The following is a 9,906-nucleotide window of genomic DNA, read 5'->3' as shown; positions in this document are numbered from 1 at the left end:
CGTTCGCTTCGTGTTCGGGAGGCCCGGGTTCGATTCTCGTTCACAGCGCTTCGTAGACATAAACATAGGTAGTGACTGTTCCTTCGCCAAGCGCTCGGCACTAGAAGTGAATGTCACGAATCTTTCGGATATGACCTTAAGAACGTAGGTCCCGTGTCACGGTAGGCGTTGACACGATAAAAAACCCTCACTGCTCAATGGCCCTGAGTGCCGAGTATAGGTCTAAATTTGAAGCCCTTCACCGGCATCGGTGACGTCTCCATATGAGTGAAAAATTCTCAAGAGGGACGTTAAACAATATTCAATCAATCAATCATTGGGAAATCCATATATATTTTACATGCTTTTAAATACATGGTGATGCTACACAAGTAGCCATGTATATAGATTTTGTTTTGTTCATTTCATTTTATATTTTTTATAGAATTTGTTTCAACTATGAGAACTATCCCTGCCTCCTTGGACTACTATTTAACAGAATAAAAAGTTGAATACGGATTATTTAACAAATTAAATTCAAAAAGCTATGACCTTTCAGTTACATGATTTATATTTCTCAATACAATATGACCTTGATCTATGAAATATGACCTTATTTTTAGGTCACGGACAACAAAATTTTTAATTCCAAACCCATTACATTCCATAGTTGGGGAGTAGTGTTTAAACATAGAAACCCATTCTATCCTTATCCAAACTCTGTCTAAGACTTATACTTAATTTTAAAAAAAGAAAATATTGAGTAGATGTTAATATATAAGTTTTTATAAATCTAAGATCCCCCCCAAAGTGTGTGAAAAATACTTTTATAAACGACATCTATTGATGAATATGAAATAAACAATTAACATGTTACTTGTAATAAAAACATAAATGTTTTTTTGTTGTTTCTGTACAGAATTTTTGCATTAACCATTGTTAATGGTACTGGAACCCACCATATTATATGATGTTAGTAACATTTACTGTCTGTTAACTATTGGTTAGAGGTTAACAGCTATAGGTGCAGTCATTATTTAGGGTTAAGTTACAAATAGTGGGAAAATAGAATAAGTAATATTATTATAATTGACATTTTTAGTTTAATTTCTTTTTTACACAGCAAAAAAAATTCAGTCAGATAAACCATTTCCAGCTATACAAATTTTGTTTGCCAATAGTTCAACCGATGAGTTTTCCTTTTAATTGGAATAATTCTAAACTAGATGCTGTCATAAGACAGTAATACCCGTACTGAGGTGTTTGCCTCTAAATATACACTCCTACATATTGGGCTTTAATTCCAAGTAAAAAGTCCAAATAATTTACACGGAACATGTATTCGTCAAATTGAGTATGAAATTCTCAGACCCTGTGACAATGTAACTTAATTGATTCAGATCCTCATTACCAGTTTGAATTTAATTAATGATCTTAATTAGCTTTTTATAAATGTTTTACTCATAATAGGACCTTTTTAAATTTACTCATGCCCCCTCTCCCGGCCCACGACATCACAAACACGTGGCACGTACGTTTCTTTGTTTTTTTTTTTTTTTTTTTGAATAAGCTAGATGGATAAGTTTTGTTAAAACATCGTTTGTTATGAATTAATTTAGATTCTGTTCTTGTACTATACATGTTTTCATGGAAACACCATTTGGAAAAATTCTACATCACACGCAGATGGATAAAACGTATGCTCAACTAGGACCTCGGTTCTCCTGCAAATAGTTCGCCATTTTGCGTAGTGATAAAACATTTAGGAACTCATCAGGCATTAAAGGCACAAAAATAAATTCATCGATATCAATACGGACACCTCGGGTCACCTTATATATTAATTGAATTTTATATAATAGGCAGTTTTCTTTGTCTTACTCCAAAATAATCATATTTATAACTTTAAACACATCTGCTTTCTAAAATATATATTAGCAGAAATGTGAAAGTAATTAGGGGCTCCAGAGGTAACTTTATATTATACTAGTACTGTACATGAGAAGGGAGACCAGTGGTCACCTCACCCTATTGTTATATTGTAAATCATTAGAGGGATCATAGGTCACCTTTCTTTTTAATTAAATAGGTGGCCAAAAGTTACCTTTAATTGCACATAATAAAGGGGACCTAAGGGCACCTTATATTGTACATCAGTAGGGAGACCAGAGATCACCATATATTGTACATCAGTAAAGGGACAAGTGGTCACCTTATATTTTAAAGTATATCAGTAGGGGACTAGAGGTCACCTTATATTGTACGTCACTTATATTGTACATCGGTAGGGGGACCAGGGGTCACCTTGTATTGAACATCAATAAGGAGACTAGAGGTCACTTTATACATGCATTGAACATCAGTAGGGGTACCAGAGGTCACCTTCTAATGTTCAGCATTTGGAGGACCAGTGGACACCTTATATTGTACATCAATAAGGAGACCAGAGGTCACCTAATAATGTTCATCAGTAAGGGGACCAGAGGACACCTTATATTGAACATCAATAAGAGGACTTGATATCACCTTATATTGTACATCAATAAGGAAACTAGAGGTTACTTATTTAGAGCATCAATAAGGAGACATCAGCAGAGGGACCAAAGGTCACCTTATATTGTACATCGGTAGGGGGACTAGAGGTCACCTTATATTGATTATTGTACATCTATAAAGAGATCAGAAGTCACCTTATACATGTATTGTTCATCAGTGGGGGACATGGACACCTAATATTGAGCATCAAGAAGTAGAGGTCACCTTATATTGTACATCAGTTGGGGGACAATTGGTCACATTATATTTTAAAGTACATCAGCAGGGGACCAGAGGACACCTTATATTGAACATTAATAAGGAGACCAGAAGTCATCTTATAAATACATGACTTTGTATTGAACATCAGTAGGGAGACCAGAGGACACCTTATATAGTACATCAATAAGAGGACTAGATATCACCATATATTGTACATCAATAAGGAAAGTAGAGGTCACTTTATATTGAGCATTAATAAGGAAACTAGAGGTCACTTTATATTGAGCATCAATAAGGAGACATCAGCAGAGGGACCTTATATTGTTCTTCAGTAGGGGGACCAGAGGACACCTTATATTGAACATCAGTAGGGGGCCCAGATGCCACCTTATATTGTACATCAGTAGGGGGACCAAAGGACACCTTTTATTGAACACCAATAAGGAGACCAGAGGTCACCTTGCATTATACATGCATTGTACATCAATAAGGAGACCAAAGGTCAACATATATTGTTTATCAGTAGGGGGACTAGAGGACACTTTATACAATAAGTAGACCAGAGGTCACCTTATACATGCGTTGTACATCAGTAGGGTGACCAGAGGGCACCTTATATTATTCATCATTAGGAGAACCAGAGGAACCTCATATTTTACATCAATAAGGAGACCAGAAGTCACCTAATATTGTTCATCAGTAGGAGGACCAGAGGACACCTTACATTGTACATCTATAAGGGTTCTAGAGATCACTTTGTATTGTATATCAATAAGGAGACAAGAGGTCACTTTATATTGAGTATCAATAGAGAGACCAGAGGTCACCTTATATTGTACATCAGTAGGGGGAACAGAGAACACCTTATATTGTACTCCAGTAGATGGACCAGAAGAAACCTTATATTGTATATCAGTAGGGGGACCATAAGACTCCTTATCCTGTACATCAATAAGGAGAATAGAGATCATCTTATATTGTATATCAATACGGAGACTAAAGGTCACTTTATATTGAGCATCAATACGAAGACCAGAGGTCACCTTATATTGTACATCAGTAGGGGGACCAGAGGACACCCTATATTGAACATCAATAAGGAGACCAGAGGTAACCATATACATGTATTGTAAATCAATGAGGAGATTAGAGGTCATCTTATACATGTATTGTACACCAGTAGGGGGACTAGAGGACATCCTATATTAAATATCAATAAGGAGACAAGAGGTCATCTTATACATGTACGAGGGCTGTTCAATAAATAATGTCCTCGGTTCTTTGAAAGAAACAAAAGATGCTTTTCAATAATTCAGTCATAATGATTTAACTTAATATTATCTTTTAATTAAAACACATGTCCGTTGCATATTTTATCCAATATCTGATAGTTTTTAGAACTCATTTTTGGGTATGACCTTTTGTATCTGGTCTATAGCAGATACTACATAATGACTTCCTGGGCTTGTTTATTTTTTCTCAAATGCTTTTTTTAAAGTTTGGAAAATGAAGCAAGTCAAAAGGCAAAAGATCTAGCGAATATTGTTAATGTGAAAGAACATTTAACTTTCTGTTTATCCCCTAGACTTTTTTACTCTTGTGTTTGGACGCTGTCATGAAAATAATAATAATAATGATTGGATTTATATAGCGCTTTTCTAGCATAAATGCTACTCAAAGCGCTTTACAATCATTATTACCCCAGCAGACCATAACAATCCAGAATCTTTCTCAGTGCAGGCTGCTTTTATCAGCACTAGAACACTAACATTCTGACAATATCTTTCACTGTCTATAGCCAGGTACCCCTTTTACACTTGGGTGGAGTGAGGAAATTCGTGTAAAGTGCCTTTCCCAAGGACACAACGTCGACTTGCCGCGGCCAGGATTCGAACTCACAACCTTTCGGTTTGGAGTCCGGCACCTTAACCACTAGGCTACCGACGCAAAAAAACATATTATATTAGAAATTTGTTCTTTGGTATAAACCATTTTTTTATGAACAAGTGTGTCTTTTCAAAAATTGTGAAATGTATGACCACAGGATGAGGGTTTTTGAGATCAATGGATAATAGGCATCATTGCTTATTATTACTGATTATTTGAAATGCACTTTTTGTCCCCCTTCGCTCTATATAGGTATTAAGTAGCCAAACAAAGCATGCTAAGTATATAGTCATGATGAGCAATGGTGCTTTTTTTCAAAATTGCGAATGTCATGGCCTCTGGTTCAAAGCGCGAACCAAATTCAATTGTTTTAAATATAATACATGATGTTTTGATGACCTATAAGACCAATAGTCCTCTTGTCGTGTTCTTATAAGAGAGCCCCTAGTATCCCGTGAATATGCTTTTTATCTGTAACTTCTGGTCCGCCCTCATTTTCTTATTAGATGTCTTTTGGTTATGACGGGACTAGAAGCGTTGATGCCTTATCTCTTCATTTATATAAATTTTATTTTATGTCTGGTTTCCTTAAAAATGAACGACAAAGTGAACCACTGGTCTCATATTTATGTACAATACAAGGTGGCTTCTGGTCCCCTTTATGATGTTAAATGTAAAGTGACCTTAGGTCCCAATAATGATCTAATTCATAGGGTGATGTATATGGTGACCTCTGTTTCGCCTTCTGGTGTACAGTGGAACCTCATTTATCCGGACGCTATGGTTCCCAAGCAAATTGTCCGGATAATTGAAGCGTCCGGATATCTGAATTCTATTGATTTCTCTTCTGGTATTCTGTATTTGTAACTCTTTCATAATTAGTAGAAGGATTAATGCTATCATAAAGAAATAATAATTATTATTTTATACAATATACCTTTAATTCACAAAAGCACTACTTTTCATTTTTTTTTCAAGTATAATAAATATTTCTATAGCTAAAACACTAAGCACGTTGGGAGATTAGTTTTGTTCTTTAAAGCTGGTGGAAATACCGACTCGCGGCCTCTTTGCGGGCGGTATAGACATGCATGGTTGCAGCTGGAGAGCAGGATCCATGATATAACGCTGCTTATATGAGCAGATTTTTAATTACCCAGGTTATTTTTACTTTCTTCTTCCTATAAATTTATAAACATAGCCAAGCGAATTCTCTCATTTGCAGCTTTGATTACACTCAAGCGAGCTGTCAGTATCGAGTCTAACTTTAATTTGAACACTCATCCACGCTAAATCTGACGTAATAAAAATTCACGCAGTAATCATCCCAAACGAAATCAATGATTGTCTAAAATTGTTAAAATCTGATTGAATGTTTCAGGGGTTTTTTCGATGATAACTGCACCAATCTTCAGATGAAAATTACACAATACCCATTAGTTTGTGCACATGCATGTGTAGAAAACGAGATTATGAAACTATGCCGCCCCGTCTATATAAATAGAAAAATATTTAAAAACATATCTGTACTAAAATTATAAATATCTCGCAGATAACAAATAACTGAATAGAAAATTGTTTTCTGTTACCGACACAGTTAATTGTTTATTTTCATTTGTGTATCAATCTCTCGTATATTATGACCATAACCATATTATGACATAATCTGTGGACTAATCATCGTAAGACATTCATAACAGGTCACAGGTGATCGTCTTGTAAAAACAATCAATCCGGCCAGTGTTTTGATAACAATTATCACCCAGTTCAGGCGTGAATGTCGACAAGAATGGAACTTGGAAGAACAAATTAAAATTTACCGTCCGGATAAATGAATCAAATTATAAAGTAAAAATACATTTTGTAGTAAAAAAGAGCCGTCCGGATACGGAACGCGGAATTCCGGTTAAATGAGTCAAAATTACGTTGAAAAAATCTGTTCCCGAGAAAAGTCGTCCGGAAGGTGAAGCGTCCGGATACCTGGCGTCCGGATATCTGAAGGTCCACTACAATCTGACTTTTGGTCTTATACAGTATAAGGTGACCTCTGGTCTCCTTTCTGCTGTACAATATAAAGTTGACCTTAAGTTTCATTACTGAAATAAAATATAAGGTGACCTTTGACCAACCTATTGATGTATAATATTAGTTTACTTCTAGTCCATCTAGTGACGAACGTAAAACAAACCTAAAGGTTCTGTCCCCCTAGTGATGTACAGTACTATGTAAGGTGTGTCCCCTACTCCCCCTCCTGATGTACATTAAAATGTTACCTCTGGTCCCCCTGCTGATGTACAGTATAAGGTGACCTCTGGTCTCCCTACTGATGTAAAACATAAGGTGACCCCAGATCCTCCTACTTATGTACAATACCGTAAATCCGGAAATTTTTACGTCGGTTTTATTTTGCGAATTCGAGTCAAAATGCTGTTGATTAATTTTTACGTTTCAAAATTTTGCGAATGACAACTGCATTGTTTACATTTTCTCCTTGGTGATTTATTCTTAAGAAAAATATTTTTGCGAATGCAATGAACTCGCAAATTTGCTTAAAATTTTTCTACAGCAAAAACTTCCAGATTTACGGTATAAGATGACCTCCGGTCCACCTACTAATGTACAGTATATGGTGACCTCTGGTCTCCATACTACTGTAAAATATGAGGTGACCTCTGGTCCCCCTACTGATGTCCCCTCCTTATGTACAAAATAAGGTAACCTCTGGTCGCCCTAGTGATGCACAATTTAAGGTGACCTCTGGTCACCCTACTAATGTAAAATATAAGGTGACCCCTGGTCCCCCGACTGGTGTACAATATAAGGTGACCTCTGGTCCGCCTAATGATGTCTCCAACTGATGAACAATATAAGGTGACCCCTGGTCCCCCTACTGATGTTCTATACAAGGTGACCTCCAGTCCCCCTACTGATGTACAATATCAGGTCTTCCCTGGTCTCCGTACTGATGTACAATATAAGGTGTCATCTAGTATCCCTACTGATGTACAATATAAGGCGATCTCTGGTACGCCTAATGATGTCTCCAACTGATGTACAGTATAAGGTGACCTTAAGTCTCCCTACTGATGTAAAATATAAGGTGACCCCTGGTCCCCCTACAAATCTACAATACAAGATAACCTCTAGTCCCCTCTACTGATGTACAATATAAGGTGTCAACTGGTCCGCATACTGATGTACAATGTAAAGTGACCTATGGTCCCCCTCGTGATATACAATATAAGTTTACCCCTGGTCCCCTACTTATGTACAGTATAAGGTGACCTCTGGTCAACTGATTTACCCTACTGATGTACAGTATAAGGTGACCAATGGTACTCCTACTGATGAACAATATAACGTGACCCCTGGTCGCCCCACTGGTGTACAACATAAGGTGACCGCCGGTCCCCTTACAGATGTACAATATAAGGTGTCCTCTGGTCCCCCTTCTGATGTACAATAAAATGTGTTCTCTGCTCCCCCTGCTGATGTACAATATAAGGTGACCCTCGGTTCCCCTACTGATGTACAATAAAAGATGTCCTCTTGTCTCCCTAATGATGTACAATATAAGGTGACCTCTGGTTCCCCTACTGATATACAATATAAGGTGTCCTCTGGTCCCCCTACTAATCTACAATATAAGGTGACCTCTGGTTCCCCAGATGATGTACAACAGAAGATGACATCTGGTCTCCCTTTTGATGTACAATATAAAGTGACCTCTCGTCTTATTAGCTTTTTGTTACCTCTCGTATCCGCATAAAGATTATGGGAACAAGTGGAAGGCTTATATTGTACATCAATATTGATTTCATACTTCACAAATTGTAGTACATGAATGAGACAAAGGTTATCTTAATTTAAATATAAATCAAAATAATAATAAAATAAAAATATAAAATAAAATAAAATATTTGAATATAATTAATTATTACGATGTGAACGTTGTAAGTAGGCAATAATTTAAAATTATGGTATATGTGTAGAATTATTTTTTAAATCCTCTCCAAAAAAAGTTGCGACCCTATTTTTTTGACGGGGAAAAAGTGCAAAAATTCTCTAAATGTATCTCTGAAAACAGCGGTTTTTGGAAGACTAGTAGACTTGTTTGTCTTCAAATACAGTATATGTATCCCAAAAGTAAATAATAATTGGACCATTTTTTAAAGTTTTATTTTTTAATGTAGTTTTGATTGGTTTACGAATTTGATGTGTTAATTCCGGGGAAATTGGAGGAGAACTCCATGCAGCCCCAAACATCGCAATACAGGGGGTACATCTTCTTTGTAAGATAAATAAAATTAGGGGTTTACTAAAAAGTGTTAAAGTGATTCGGTCGCTTATCGAAGCATATAACCTCATAAGGAAGACAATGAAGACATGAAATAATTTGTTAACAAATATTTTTTACCATTGTCTTAAAGGATTGGTGATCCCTTGCCAAATGAAAAGGTAGGGATGGTAGGGGGCAAGATCTTCATCCTCCTCCTGCTTTTTAGAGATATGTGAATGCAGAGACTGGACGTCGTTTACTCTGAGTCGCTTACTTTTAATAAGGAGATCAGAGGTAAGGCACTGTGTTATATAGAATCTATAACCGTACATGGAACAGTAAAATCATAGAGGAGACCACAGGTCACCCAACATAATCCATAAATGAGAAACTCTTATATATCACATATCATAATATTGCAGTTAATGTTGCTCAGCCTCCCCCCTTTTCTATTTTAATACCTATCAGATTGTTATTCCTTGGACGAAAATTAATCTTCTGGGTTTTTTTTCCACTGTAAAGGCTTCACTGTACTACGATTTATTCTATTTTCACTTTACGTATCCAACGCACTACATTTTGTAGCGGTGTAAACAGGCCAGATAGTCGTGAACTAGCATGGGACCTGTGAGGTCCTAGTTGAGAGTACGTTTTATCCTTCTGCACATCACACTGTGTTGCGTCACCCATTATCATATTTTTGATTAAGCACCACTCGGCACACCTCGGCCGATTCCCAGTTCATCTGATAAGGCGACGGAATCGACCAAGGTTTACCGAATGGATAGACCACATGCTGTAGTTTGGTGTGCACTGGATTAATTCAATTTGTGTTATACTTGGATTATATTTCATGAAGCTGACAGGACCTATGACAGTTGGTAAGTACAAGTTCAAGTAAAGATTGGGGTAAAATAAACCGAAATGATTAGGTTAAAGTTCAAAAAGGGTCTAAGGTCATCGCATGCCACGCTAGACAAATTTCATTGTAAAGTTATCTCCCG

Source organism: Saccostrea cucullata, unplaced genomic scaffold (assembly GCF_032062105.1).
Source record: "Saccostrea cucullata isolate Sc308-1 unplaced genomic scaffold, CSIRO_AGI_Scuc_v1 ctg6160, whole genome shotgun sequence".
In the NCBI taxonomy this organism is placed as follows: Eukaryota; Metazoa; Mollusca; class Bivalvia; order Ostreida; family Ostreidae; genus Saccostrea; species Saccostrea cuccullata.
Note: the sequence above shows the minus strand (reverse complement) of the source record.